The following is a 16,606-nucleotide window of genomic DNA, read 5'->3' as shown; positions in this document are numbered from 1 at the left end:
GCATGGGTTACTGATCAATATTCTAAACCGGATCTTCACGGTTCCAGAACTTTCTAAACAACGTCAATGTCGCCGTCTTGCCATGGCCCTCCCGTTCCCCTGACATGTCTTCCATAGAACACCTATGGGATCTTCTTTGTAGAGAGCTGAGGTGGACGTCCCAACCAGTCAACTAATCTTCAGGATTTTCAGGACCTTGAGAATGCCTTCAACGATACGTGGCAACGCATATCGGTTTACGTCAGACGGTTGACGTCATCCATGAGAAGGCGTTGTGAAGCATGCATTCTTGCCAGAGGTCACACGAGGTATTGATGGCGTCTCTCAAGTCCCCAGTCAGAGGGTTCACCAAAATATTGGCCACAGTTGTTTTTACAGGTTGTGTGAAAAACGACATTTTGTACCCCCAGTGTTTTACAGAAACTCTTAATGATGATCTTATAATTCCATCACCTCGATATTGTGCAAAATTGACAACACATTAATGAAAGATAAATATTTGTTTACATCAATATAACCTGAGTTTTAAATTTAGAGTCCACCAAAGTAGGTGACAACTTTCCTTTGATAGACAGTTTTCGATTAATGTTTCGTTTTTCAAGTCAGTTTCAACTATTTTCAAGTTCCAGTTGATCTTCAAAACTCGAAAATTCGAGAAAATGACGGGAAAATTATAGACCTAAAATGAAAGTAATCGTAGAGACGATAAAAGTAAGCGTTTTGGACAGACGAGAAAATAACTGAAATGACAAAATTATGCTCCATGTAAACCATGTACAACTGTTTCAATAAGTTAGTTTCGGGTCATACTGATATAACTGACCAATCAGCTAACAAGCATGTTTCAGCTGCCAACCGGGTTTTGTTTACGTTTGTTTGGTGTTTGTTTACTTTCTACTAGTTATTTGCCACGCGAACACAAACAAATCTAAAATAAATTGATCAATAATTCCCTGACTTTGAGTGCAATAACCATTTGACATGAAGAGCTTTGTAACATCGTTCGGCGCTATCAAACAATTTATTCACTGATTGAAAGCGTTAATAGCCCATTATGTAGGGTGACCCTACTTCTATCTATCTCTGTTTACCATCACGCTTTCAATAACCTAATCTATCAAGTCCATTCAGCTGTGCAGTCTTCAACCTTATATGAGGTCAAGCCTGTTTTTATTGACTGAGGACAAGGTTCTGACCTTAATTTAATGAGTGAATGAGCGAGTATGTTTTTACGCCGCTTTTAGCAATATTCCAGCAGTATAACGGCTATAACGCATATAACTATCAATCCAGCTTATTGACAGCGGCCTATTAACAACCTTTTAGCAATATTCCAGCAATATAACGGACGTGGACACCAGAAACAGGTTTCACACATTGTACCCATGTGGGGAAACGAACCCGTGCCTACCGCATGTCGAACACTGTAACCACTAGGCTACCCCGCCACCCCCTTAAGTTAATTCATATCCGCGTTATCATATAATACAAAGACAAATATTTACAATATACAACTTAGTTGTATTGCGGTGAGGAGGTTACAACAAAAGGAAACAATTCCGAGTCTGTGTTCAGCAACTGCAGGCAATAGGGTAAACTATAACACTTATATCAATATGTATTTCTGTCCAGAAACATCTTGCCCCTTCTCTTCCAACGAATATGTGAGAAATGTTTCTATTGTGCAAAAGAAAACACTAATAACGGTTGCTGACCTGCCGGTTTTACAACACTGACATTTGATATTATAACCTTGTGTTGGTCTTTATTTTGTTTAACGCCACACTCAGCAAAACTCCAGTCTGTATGACGTCGATCTCTAAATAATTCAGTCTGGACAAGACCGTTATATTGTTGATGTTGTTACGGTCTGGAGATTAAAACAATAATTCAACACGGCATTACAGAAAAGAATCCGGTGTTTAACCATCAAGCAAGGTAAAAATGTTGCATTATGAACAATTGCATTACAAAATCAACTTGTTTCCGTATCTTACACAGCTAATACATCACAATATCATTAACATCGACCCAAGCAACTGGCATACGATAACATGTCTGTGTAAGTCTGACCACCCGATCCCGTTAGTCGCCTTTTAGGGTAAGTATTGGTTGCTGAAGACCAATTATAACCTGGATTTTCACAAGGTACAAATATGGGTTCTGAACACCAATTCCAACTCTGATCTTCGTCGATAGACAAGAATAGGATGCCCACTACCAATGACTAAACAACATTTGATGTATCATGTAAGTCATGCTTTTGGCAAAGCCGTGATGTCACGCGTGCAAAGGCTCTAATCCGACCCATCTTTCTGCATTTACCTTGAAATAACATAATGGAATCCAGCGACGTTAACGACAAAATGGGGTTGTTTTAGGACAACATTATTGAGCAATGCTGTATACGCAGTAAACAGCTGGACAGAATTTCGTGATCTTATCCCATTCAGTAACGTTCCCTACCAATCAACAGCCCCAACAAACATACCCTCCGTTCATTTTATAGGATTTAGACAATTTTAAGGGCAAAGGTTTTCGCTTGTCCATCTACCAATATAGTGCCAATTAACTAAAGGTTTCCCTTGTTATCTCATAACTGTTGTTGTTTCAACATGTGCATATATAGCTGTCTGTTTCCTAATTGTTTCATTCACCTGATGAAGGAGGAAGAATATACTTCGAAACGTCGTGTCCATCACAATAAAGAAGTTGATATCCATAAAATTCTTGCCTTTAATGTTAAGGGCCTTAAAATGTTCAGTTATATAACAGATATCAAATATAATCGTGGCGATGCGGCAATGTGATACATTACTACAAGGCGGGCGTTTACAAGACGACATGATAACCAGTGCTATGATATATGACAGTTTGACGGGGATGTTTGTCTGAGATGGAGACGCTGCCAGGAGTCGATGTAGCGAGATACTTCACTGCTTAGTCCCTGGGGAGATTATCTCCATGTATCATAATTTCTGTTGTCTTACCCCATGGCACATCGGATCATTTGGTTTACACCGGCGTGCGTCGGCTGGTATTGGCAGTTCGGAAGCAAAGCAGTTATATATGTATCATTTATTTATCTGTAACTTATAACACTAATCATCTCCTTAAAGTTATATATGTATACTTTGTTTATTGTTTGTATATCTGTAACTATATTTATAGTATGAATCATATATATTTTTGTAAATTTTGTAAAATGAAATAAATTGGTAAAGTGTTGAAATGACTTGAGTTTTAATCCCCTACTGATCCCTTACTAATCCCCCTTTGTTGCACCATTAACTTTAATTAATTGCTGACAATGAAACTGGCAAAGTGGGAGGACACCCAGTAAAGTGACGCCAAGCTCTAACGGTCTTCCTGATCATCGTGGGGCGGTGGGGTAGCCTAGTGGTTAAAGCGTTTGCTCGTCACGCCGAAAGGCCAGGGTTCGATTCCCCGCATGGGTACAATGTGTGAAGCCCATTTCTGGTGCCCGTGATATTGCTGGAATATTGCTAGAAGCGGGGTAAAACTCTACTCACTCACTCCTGATCGTCGTTTAGATCTTCACACATGACACTTTGAAATCACGGCCCCATGCTCGCAAGGTACAACGTACCTGTAGGAAGCACTGTGGCATCTTACTCCCAACATATATTTACCTGATAATTACTCAGAAGAATATAATTTGTCTCACTTTAAATTCTCCTGAAACTTACGTCTATGTGTCACATACATCTTTGCTATCAGTTAAGTTCACAATAACTAATGACTGGAAATTCTTACGAATTATTTTTGTCGTTTTGATATGCTGTCGAATATGATAACCTTGGATGATGCTCTGGCGCTTTACGGGTACCTCGTGTCTAATCGGTGAAATACTTTGTTAACCAACAATTTCAATAACTGAGTAGTGAACTGGTTTTAATGCCTCAGTGACGAGTATTCCAATCGCATCCCGGCGTGACAGCTTAATGGGTGAGGAAAACCGGAGCAAGTCTCAGATATTTACCTCTTTCGTGAAACACACGCACAAATATGGTGCCGATAAACCTACACATTTGACCTGGAATTCACATCCACAATCATACGTTCCTGGCGTGTCAAAGGGACGTTACTCTTCCAAACCAATTGCGGCGCCTTAGACGTAACAGTATATGACTGATATAAAGTGGCAAGCGTTCTGGAAACGTAACCATGAATGGTATTGGTGACGATTCATGATTGGAAAGTGAACACATTCTCTAATTTCCAATTGTTGACATTATATAGCCTGGTTTTACCTTGTATTGTCATCTATAGTTAAACTGTTTTAGATTTAATTACTAGTTTTAAATTCGAATCTGTGATAATCTAGTTATTTTACTGTCCTTCGTTGACAGGTTTTTACTGTTTACCATTAATTACTATGTATAAAATTAATTGTTCTCGTCACGATATGGCTGAAATATTGCCGATGTGACGATAAGTTTTCACTAACTCACTCACTCAATCACTCTCATTTCCACAAAAAACGACACAAATGTTTAACCAGGGCAATCACGTATCAGCTGTATCAACAGTATGTCCACTGTTGGACCAAAGGTTGATTTAATGTCAAATAGGGACCAGCGTGTAGCGTACATGATCTCTACTGCAACCCAACCAAGATCTGGCTTTTTCATGACGTCATACAAACAATGGTGGCAAATAAATTAGATTTATCAACTAGATTCAAGATTATCAAAGTTTTCATATTTATTGACGTAAGCGTTCTTGGTCGTATTTACGCGGCTTTAAATTCAAAGCATTTATCGAGCTGTTTGACGGCGGCCTGTAAACAATCTTGTCTGGACCAGACCATCCAATGTTTGACAATCCATTGGGAGTATGGATCTACGCAAATAGGATACCATGACTTGCATCAGTCACGTCATCAAATCTGACCATCCGATCCTATTAGTTCCCCTTACAACACGACCCAGTGATCAATATCATGAGCACCATCCAACACCGACGGTGTACAATGTCAGCCAATCATCCACGTCACTGAACTTCACCTCTCTATCCATTTTCACCCGAAGCATCAGGCCAAGGTTCAGTTGTAGCTAGGAATCCCATTGGGGGACATACGTTTGTCAATAGGTCCTAAATAATACGGCTTGTATTATACATACGCAGGTGTTATATGTAGACATTCATTTTCATTCTAATAGCCAAGGAATTTCATGTGAATTACCTAGGAATTCAATGCGAACTGCTGAGGATTTTGATGCCAAATGGCAAAGAATTCCGTACGGTCCATCAGCATGAGTGATTGAAACTAGCATCGTTTACTTCCAGTTTCAACAAGCGGACCTTCAACACTGTTTCGCCAGTGTTTTGACCGCCCCGCAAACGTAACTGGCTCAACAGAAAAAGGCATATAAAGAAATCTCACCAGATGACAAAATACGGGTTTCGATAGGATAGAAAACTGCATTACATATTGCGAACGTCACTCACATTGAAATATCATATTTGAGCTGACAACGATCACAGACTAATCTCACAACTGTGTTTGACTTACGTTTTGCTGTGATGAAGAGCTCCCAGTACTCCAGCGGATCCATGTCTCAACGTAACACTACCTGGTCCAGTCACCGTGCAACAGCATTGACATCGCACACAATATATGTTATCATAACTTTGACGAATGAGTATATAAACTGCAGGTGATTCTATGTTTTCGTACACCACGCCCACTAGCTGACACCGGTTCTCTGATTGGCTGAACGATGGAGTTTATTGGTTTGGTTGTTGTTTAATGCTGCACTCAGCAATATTCCATCTATATGGTTGCTGTAACATATGTATGTCTGGCCAACAGAGGCTCACTAAACATAGCATTATTAATATTACTAGTTGTAGGTTTGCAGTATATACTAAGGGGGGATCACTCCCATCCGACTTCCTGTGGAAGGTCATTTGCTCAATGCACAAGCCACTGTTAACATGACAGTTCCTAATAAAACTTTCTAACACGAAGCTCAACCTTACAGGGGTAGTCTGAAAATAATCGAGTCTGGACCAGGCAGTCCAGTGATCAACAGCATGAGCATCGATCTACGCAATTGAGATGCAATGACATGTGTCAACCAAGTCAACGAGCTTGACCATCCGATCCTGTTGTCGCCTCTTACGACAAGCATGGGTTACTAGAGACCACGGGTGCGATTGAGATATGATAACATGCATCAATCGAGTGAGTGAGTGAGTGAGTGAGTGAGTGAGGGGGAGTGAGTGAGTGAGTGAGTGAGTGAGTGAGTTTAGTTTTACCCCGCACTCAGCCATATTCCAGCTATATGGCGGTGGTCTGTAAATAATCGAGTCTGGACCAAACAATCCAGTGATCAACAACATGAGCATCGATCAGCGCAATTGGGATGCAATGACATGTGTCAACCAAGTCAACGAGCTTGACCATCCGATCCTGTTGTCGCCTCTTACGACAAGCATGGGTTACTAGAGACCACGGGTGCGATTGAGATATGATAACATGCATCAATCGAGTGAGTGAGTGAGTTTAGTTTTACCCCGCACTCAGCCATATTCCAGCTATATGGCGGTGGTCTGTAAATAATCGAGTCTGGACCAATCAATCCAGTGATCAACAACATGAGCATCGATCAGCGCAATTGGGAACTGATGACATGTGTCAACCAAGTCAATGAGCCTGACCACTCGATCCCGTTAGTCGCCTCTTACGACAAGCATGGGTTACTAGAGACCACGGGTGCGATTGAGATATGATAACATGCATCAACCGAGTGAGTGAGTGAGTGAGTGAGTTAAGTTTTTTCCCGCACTCAGCCATATTCCAGCTATATGGCGGTGGTCTGTAAATAATCGAGTCTGGACCAATCAATCCAGTGATCAACAACATGAGCATCGATCAGCGCAATTGGGAACTGATGACATGTGTCAACCAAGTCAGCGAACCTGACCACCCGATCCCGTTAGTCGCCTCTTACGACAAGCATGGGTTACTGAAGGCTCATTCTAACCCGGACCTTCACGGGTTTGCATCAACCAAGACATCAGAAATGCATCAGAAACAAAAAAATGCGCGCAAGCGGATATTCCCCGTGTGCTAAACGTTTGTAATCGTTTTGGACATATTCACTATGGTAAATAAACATAAGGTACACTGCATGTTATTATGTTCTTTGGTGCAATGATACAATCTGAACTTTTCGTTAAGTAATTAATGTATTGTTCAAGTTGGTGAGTTTAGTTTTACGCCACCTAGTGGACAGAGCGTCTGCCGGGACAAAGGGTTGTCAGCGGTTCGATCCCCGACCGAGTGATACCAATACACATTAATAAAGAAATACCACAATCCCCCTTTCAACGGCCATACTAAATCTTTACTAAAAACAGAATCGTAAATTTCTGACTATACGTATCATGAACAGGTGTTTATGAATTACCAGGCACATACAGACACGCACACACATGCACTATCACACTCTAGTCCAGGAGGAGAATCTCAAAAGGGGCCTAGAAATAGGATTTCGTAGCCTCCCCCAGTACTGATTTTGTTTGACACTATTTTCAGTTAGTATGATGTCTTGGGCTCATGAAAACGCCATTAGTACTCTCAGATTGTGGTATCAGTTCTTTTACAGGCCATAAAATGTGGTGGGGGTCTGCGAGCAATTTCGTCACATTTGGTTTGCTGCCCGACAACACCTCAAAGTTAATCATGGATAGTTTTACTACTGTCAGTATGATCACTTTCATTTTGACTTCTGTGTACTGTTAAAGGATGTAGAAATTATTTGACATATTTTTGTTTTTGAAAAAAAAATCAAAATGGCCGCCATTCTGTTTTGTCGTGTTTTGCCTTCTCAGCATTCAAATTTACATAAAAATGAACACCGAATGTTTCCATTTACATCCAAAGTTGATACTTGTGATGTTTTTTTACACTTGTCTCTCCTAGAGTGATGTCTTGACAGGGGTATTTTAGCGATTCTCCTACTTTTCACGGAAATGTGTAGTGGTGATTTATTTAATGAAAGTTAACATTATTTTTGTTACTAAAACAAGTTGTTTTTGTTTCCTCTATACTTCTTCTACAGATTACCCAGAATTCACTCTGGGAAAACCTCCAACAGAGAAGGTCGAACAAACTAACCTCAATACGTTCATTTTCAATTTCAGCTGTGACCACTCTTTTCGGCTGTAACCAAACGTTTTTTGCCGATATGATTGTGTTTATTCAGATGTGTACATAATAAATTGTCCATCAGTCAGAAATACAAACTGTTCCTCTTTTTGCTTAACTGTAAAACAAACCGTTCGTCCGTAAAACATGACTCACCTGACGTGTTAACAATGTGTCAAAAACTCATATAAAGAGTTAATCAAGTCGTCATACAACCGTTAAATTTATATGTATAATGTATATTTTTAGTTTGATAGCACATTTATGTTTAGTTTTATATTTACTTGTGGGTCGGGGTTTGTTTGGGGTTGTGTGTTTGGAGGGGTTGTGTGTTGTGTGCGTGGAGGGGTTGTGTGTGTGGAGGGGTTATGTGTGTGAAGGGGTTGTTTGCGTGGAGAGGTGTGTGTAGAGGGGTTGTGTGTTGTGTGTGTGGAGGGGTTGTTTGCTTGCAGGGGTTGTGTGTTGTGTGTGTGGAGGGGTTGTGTGCGTGGAGGGCTTGTGTGTGTTGAGGGGCTGTGTGCGTGGAGGAGTTGTTTGCGTGGAGGGGTTGTTTGCGTGGAGGGTTGTTTGCGTGGAGGGGTGTGCGTGGAGGGTTTGTGTGTAGAGGGTTGTTTGCGTGGAGGGGTGTGCGTGGAGGGGTTGTTTGCGTGGAGGGTTGTTTGCGTGGAGGGGTGTGCGTGGAGGGGTTGTTTGCGTGGAGGGGTTGTTTGCGTGGAGGGGTGTGCGTGGAGGGTTTTGTGTGTAGAGGGGTTGTTTGCGTGGAGGGGTGTGCGTGGAGGGGTTGTTTGCGTGGAGGGGTTGTTTGCGTGGAGGGTGTGCGTGGAGGGGTTGTTTGCGTGGAGGGGTTGTTTGCGTGGAGGGGTGTGCGTGGAGGGGTTGTTTGCGTGGAGGGTTGTTTGCGTGGAGGGTTGTTTGCGTGGAGGGGTGTGTGGAGGGGGTTGTTTGCGTGGAGGGTTGTTTGCGTGGAGGGGTGTGCGTGGAGGGTTGTTTGCGTGGAGGGTTGTGCGTGGAGGGGTTGTTTGCGTGGAGGGGTTGTTTGCGTGGAGGGGTGTGCGTGAAGGGGTTGTTTGCGTGGAGGGGTTTTGTGTGTAGAGGGGTTGTGCGTGTGGAGAGGCTTGTGTGTGAGGAGGTTCTTTAGTGTGTGGAGGTATGTGTGTGTTGTTTGCGTGGATAGGTTGTGTGTGTTGTTTGTGTGGAGGTGCTTGTGTGTGTGGAGGTGTGTGTGTTGTTTGCGTGGAGGGGCTTGTGTGTGTGGAGGAGGTAATAGGAGGAGGGGAGGATGATAATCTTTAGACGCCGTGTTAGTCGTTTGAGTTTCGGATAAACCATACTTATGAGAGTTATCTTTAAGTTTTTTTATTAATTCCGTTTGTCTCAAATACTTCCGTTCAGTATAAAGTCCTTCCTAGATCTAGGATTTTGATTGTATGATATTACCCATCCTATGTTATGGGTGTGAAGTATGGGGCACATCCTACTGTAATATTATTGAATCTGTCCATATTAAATTTTGTAAACATGATTTGAAACTTGGAAAACCTGTAACAATATTGCCTTGGGTGAATGTGGAAGAGTGCCTTTACAGTTTATTTATACAAGCAATGCTGTGAAATACTGGTGTAGACTTCTAAACATGCCGACTATAGATTACCAACACAAGGTTATTTTATGTTATTATCATTAGACAGGATAGGACGAAATTCATGGGCAAATAAAAATAAAAATATTCTGTTTCAATTTGGTTTTAGATTTGATTGGATAAGCCATGAAATTGGTGAAAATATTTATTGAATCATTTAAACAGAGATTACATGATAATTTATTCCAATCTTGGCAATCATCTTTGGATAGCAGCCATAAATGTTTTATTATAAGCAATTCAAATCTTTATTAAATGTAGAGAGCTACTTGATAAATAATTATATCCCTAAATATTTAAAAATTATATATGCCCGCTTTCGGTGTTGTAATTTTGAACTAGCAGCTTAAACTGGTGGATACATCAATGTTGCATATAATGAGAGGCATTGCATGTTTTGCAAATTAAATGGTATCTTCGTTGTTGATGAATGGCACGTGTTTTATATCTGTGATGCATATTCTCATATCAGAAATAAGTACATATTTGCCTGGTTAGCAAATTACATGGTATCTTCGTTGAAGATGAATGGCATGTGTTTTATCTCTGTGATGCATATTCTCATATCAGAAATAAGTACATATCAAAATATTTTAGTAAATGTCCATCAATTATTAATTTTATATCTATATTACAGAGTAAAAATGTTAATATCATCAAGGATGTATGTCAATGTTTATACGTTGTTGACAAGAAACACAAATCTAAATGAAATACATTATATGTGCTCTAATTATCTATCAATATATGCATAAGTATTTTGGGCCGGAGGCCTGTAACTGAAATAAAATTCTGTTCTGGATTATGAGATTTGGTGGTACAGAAAAACATCTCTCGGATTTCAACAAATGAGAACTGTCCCTGTCTTCATGCAGTTGATCAGTCTTGGGTGCTATTTAACAAGTCGACACAAGTCTAAATACGGCTAATCAAAGCATGTGAAAAGCATTTACTGTAGGAAGATAAAGTAATAAAATATGACTCTGTCATTACTAGACGGATAACTATCCCAAAACTTGCCGCCATTTTCGGCTTATCGGTAACGTGAAAGTACAAACAGGGTATAAATGAGATTTAGTGAAGCTGCAAGTATCACGCCAGACAACTTTAATCAGCAATACTGACAGTGACAAAAACATCAACCCGAGAAGTATTGTATTGTTATATATCACAGACTGAACACAGCAGACAAATGTTATACTTTCATACAGAGTGTCAAATATAGCTATTGGTGTTATTGAGTGTCCTCGCAGGAAATGTTAATGTTTTTACACTGAAAAGTACCTAATTTTGTCCACGTGGATTTTGCGCTAAATGATATTAAATTAAAGTAAAAAATATTGAACTTTTTCCTGAGTTTTGTATCAAACTAGGGTCGGGTAGTTTAGTGGTTCTCTTATCATGCCGAAGACCCGGGTTCGATTCCCCAATGTGCAAAGCGTGAAGCCCATTTCTGGTGTCCCCTACGTGATATCGATGGCATATTGCTAAAACGACATAAATCCCGATTGTTTAATGGTTCGAAAGACCTTTGATGCATGGCACAATTAAGAATAGTAATTTAAAGGGCTGAAAAGTACCTAAACCATGCTCAGTGTGCTCGTTAGAAATCACAGTTTTATTGTCAAATTAGAGAACAGTAGTTGTCACCTACCAGTTGTCGGTTTGGCCAGGACACCGTTAAACCCTTGCGAAGGGAATAGGACAAGGACGAGGAGCCAGTATTTGTGACTGACTGGGCCAGCCATTATCTGAGATAGCGGTATGATTTCTCATTGACTAGCATTGTAAAATAGCCCTAAACCTGCAGTGATCAGTTTACTTCTTTGAGTGGTATTCTAGAAGTTGGGACTTACAATATAGAAGAATAACAATTTCTTTTATTTCGTGAGTGTGACGTTTCGATACAGATTCTTGTACCGTTGTCGCCGCAGTGATCAGTCTCGTGTAATAGAATAGTAAAACATGTATAATGGAATATTTTACACTTCTACATGACTGTTTACAACAGAAACCTGCCATGGTACCCAAGATCACGTAGAGATATTGGGGCATCATTATCATATCGTGATAAGAAGGGTAAAGAACTGTAGTTCTATTCAATAAAAATAAATAATGAACAAAGAATAAAATATAAACTAAAGCATTAATTTTGTTTCCCAGATTGATATCACTTTCCCACGTACAGACGTACTCCTATGTTCTTAAGGAGCCGGTCAGTTATACAATATATAGTTCTGCCACTGCTTCAAGAGATTAAATCGTATTTGTCTGTAATAGTGAACTGCACAGTTTTTATCACTTAGGGACTGTTATTTTTATTTTTTTGAAAACTGGACACTGGAAGTGAACATTAGGTTTTAGAATCGTTTGTGACGACAAAGGAAAAGAAGTTAAGTAGCTTGTGTGTGTTTCGGCATCGTGAATATCCTGTATTAGAAATTAACAATATACATTAGTGTTTAAGTTTACTCCGATTAAATTGCGTGATGATCCTTTTCTATTGTTGGTGGGGCGGTGAGGTAGCCTAGTGGTTAAAGCGTCCGCTCGACCCGGGTTCGATTCCCCACATGGGTACAATGTGTGAATTCCATTTCTGGTGTCCCCCGCCGTTATATTGCTGGAATATTGCTAAAAGCGGCGTAAAACCATATCCACTCACTATATATTGTTGGTACTATCCAGTTGGCACAGCCCTTGTTCAGTTGCTTTACACCACCTATCGACAAAGCATCACGGGACGATGTAGCAGCACTTCTACTAATACAACACCAAATGTCCATAACACAAATTTAAAAGTCAAAACCATTTCCACTGTCATAAAAGATTTCTTCATCAAGGAAACACTGTACTTGTGTACCATGAGGCTACCTGTACTGGACTGTACTACTGAGATAAAGTCTGTAAACATTTAATACTTCACGTACATGCTTAGTTTGACCATTTTGTATATTTGTGATCAACATGATGTTAGAGTGAGTGACAAAGGAAACACTGCACTTGTGTACAATGAAACTATTTGTACTGTACTGTGTACTACCGAGGTAAAATCTGTAAACATGTAACACTTCATATACATGCTTAGTTTTTGACTGTTTTTACATATTTGTGAACAGCATGTTATTTGTCAATGAGATCAAGGAAACACTGTACTTGCATACTAAGAAGCCACCTGTACTGTACTGTACTTCTGAGGTAAAGTCTGTAAACATAATTCTGGGAATAAAAACATGAAAAAACCCCGAAATAAATAAAAATAAAATAAAATAAAAGATTTCTTTTAATAGCAGAGTCGGTGGTACGGTTCCTACTATATCATGCGCATTCCTTTATAAATCACCAGCATAGTGGGGGGTATCGTGCCCATCGATGACAAACACACGCAGAGGCAAGTCGAGAAGAACTGAAATATGCTACAACGGAAAGTAGGGACTATGCATCTGACATTATTTTGTCATTGCAAATTTAGAAATATCCATGACATATCTACCGTTAACCGTTATAAAAGCTTTTCTGAAGCCTTAACTGTTGCCACATTGACCACACACCTTCTGACCAAGGGTCGCATGTCGCTATTTATAATCTTCGAGTGAGTGAGTGAGTTATTTTATTTTATAAAATCTATCGCCAAAGGACACTAAAGCAACTAGTATATCACAGTTAGAGATTTGAAACTAGCCTGTAACTTAAAATTATATACTATGTAGGACATTACAACATAAAAAATGTTCTATAGATCGCCAACAACTAAAGGTAGATCACCATACTAGGGACCATGGGGACTTACAGTGCCTTTGCTACCTGCATGGTCCCTAGTTGGATTTACACCATCCCGTCAGCCGCTGGCGATTGTAGGGAACTTTAGTCATAATTTAAAATAACACAAATACTACGTCTAAAACTATGGTAAGTTCAAATTTACCTTGAATGTTTTCGGACTTACGTACCACCATAGGAGTAAAATCCTAGAAGAAAGTGCTTGTTCGCTTGTGCCTAAACCACTGAAAGGATGTATCTGGAAGAATATATCTGGACGCAAACGGAAACGGAAAAAAAAGTTTTATATAGTCTTGGGAAAATGTGTTGTCGCTCTGAATGTTTCCATTGATCGAGATATGAACCAGAAGAGGCAGCCTCTCTGGTCTTGTTTATCTCTAGTGTGGTACAGCTGTTGTACATCATGGTTAGGAGATACATACGTGTAGCTTACATTGTTCCAAGATAAAACCATTGTAAAGATGTAAAGTAAGTCAGAGAACTAAAATGTAATTTCATGGGCTGTAATTTGATAAAGCATGAGGCCCAGAAATCGTTCTTAGTTTTCAATAGATAAACACAACAACAAAAGTGTTTATGCTACAAAATGCCATGCTTGTCATTATTGCTCATGACTTATTCATGATCTCTGTCTCCCTCCAGAATTGACAATATACATTACAGCCGCGTACATTTCGATGTCACAAACAGTGGCCACGTATAAATATTTATAATTGTCACAACCAACAAACATATGTAAAACGGTTGTATGGCTGCATATAAAATTACAATGGTAATTGAATAAGCATGTGGGTTGTTTTACACAGTTATAAGGGAGGAATATTCTTCTTTCACAAATACAAACAACTGGGGACTCCAGGATATTAGACCGAGGTGTGTTTCAGGGTTGACAAATGAGAGAACAGGATATTCCATGTACAACATTTGTAAGCATGAAATACACAAAGAGACATACAAGATATCAATAATAGTTACATATTCACTGGCTGCGACATAACAGGTCCCGCGAGGACAAAGACTCGGGGTGTATCTCGAGTGCATACCTGCGACATAACAGGTCCCGCGAGGACAAAGACTCGGGGTGTATTCTACGGTAGTGGTCATTAAAAAATATGTCTCCGATTAAAGTCATTTTTGACAGATGGAATTGCAATTATTAAAGTCAATACCCTGTGTGTATCCCATTGGTTTCAATACAAAACTTGAAATGACGTCTTGCAGTCAGTTATACTTTGGTTTGCGCTATTGGGGAGCTATTCTTCCCAAACTCAGTGAATTAAGCTAATTCTGTTTGCGGAAAGATGATGTCGTGTTCTAATCTGATAATCGAGGCTGTCTCTACCGGAGAGCGAGCTGGATGAGGCAATGACTTTCTAGTCCTGCAAAAAGTGTGGTTTACACATAAAGAGGGACATCTTTATGGATGTCAACTTCTGCATGAACATGACGTTATGATGGACCTGACATTATGATTAACATGAAGTTATGATGAACATGACGTTATGATGAACATGACATTATGATGAACATGACGTTATGATGAACATGACATTATGATGAACATAGCATTATGATGAACATGACGCTATGATGAACATGACGTTATGATGAACATGACATGATGAACATGGCGTGAACAGGACATTATGATGAACATGACATTATGATGAACATGACGTTATGATGAACATAGCCTTATGATGAACATGACGTTATGATGAACATGACATTATGATGATCATGACGTGAACAGGACATTATGATGATTATGACGTTATGATGAACATAACATTATGATGAACATGACGCTACGCCACGATGGGGGGTTCCTCCTTTGCCAGTCGAGCAAGTTGTTTATTTAGGGATTAAGAGGATCACCAGACCATGTTAATTATCAAGACAATAGTGGGGGCGGATGGAGAGGGTGGAGGGTGACGGAAGAGATGACCAAGGCAAGAAAGACACAAGTGGACTATCATTTTTATTTTTATGTTCAGCATACATAAATTGATAAATTGCTAATCACAATCATACATGATACATAAATGTACACAATGTTTAGCATTATGTAACTGCGAACATTATAAACATTGATAAACTACTAATCACAATCACAATCATACGTCATCAATGTCCACAATGATACACAATTGACTGTAAAGTCCAACAAGATGAGAAACAGCGACTCCACACTCTATCACGGTCTTCCTTCCTGCTTGAAGGTGGTATTTTTCCCTCTCTGTAGGCTATCGTTAAGTTCTCTGTATTTTCGTTTTCTGGGTCGAAGATGGCCACCTGCTGTCAGTTGAAGGACGGTGACTTCGGTAAAACTTTGTTCCGACTTGATTATGTTTATGAACGCAAAGATGTTGGGATGGGCTGCAGCTACTTCAGACAATCTGGAATGGAAGCTCTCTACGGGGTTTGTTGTTCTCTGGCCGGCTGTTTCACAATGATTCCAAATCTGGCGGCTGACACCCTCTACCTGGTTATGGACCTCTGTGTAGCTTGTGATCAAGTCGTCCCTGGTGCTAATCGTCGCTCAACAAGAAGGATAGCAACATCTCCAATGTGTTGTGTCACGCTTGTTATAGTTTGGCATGAAATGCATGTGGACCCGGTTTTTTGTAAATATCTCTTCATCCAATGACCCAATCGATTTCAAACTGTGCAAGTGGATGTTTTGTCAGACAACCTAATCACATTGTAAATCACCGATTTTATGCATTTGTATTAAAGAATCTGTCAACAAAATAAACAGCAGAACGCAGACTGCTTGCAGAGGGAGGGAGCCAAAACTTCCTGCCAAAACTTCCACTTGCACAGTTTGAAATCCTACCACTTCGACCATTTGGACCAAACTGAACGTTTACCAAAGCATTTGCCGTCATGGGATAAAGTGAAGACTTGCCATAACATGGCACCTAATATACCTTACAGTAAAACAACATTGTTAATTATTGCTGTTCTCCATACATGGAGATGTATGGAGAACAGCAATGTAATTA

The sequence above is a fragment of the Haliotis rubra genome, unplaced genomic scaffold, assembly GCF_003918875.1.
Source record: "Haliotis rubra isolate DU_JTF1 unplaced genomic scaffold, ASM391887v1 Scf351, whole genome shotgun sequence".
Lineage (NCBI taxonomy): Eukaryota > Metazoa > Mollusca > Gastropoda > Lepetellida > Haliotidae > Haliotis > Haliotis rubra.
Note: the sequence above shows the minus strand (reverse complement) of the source record.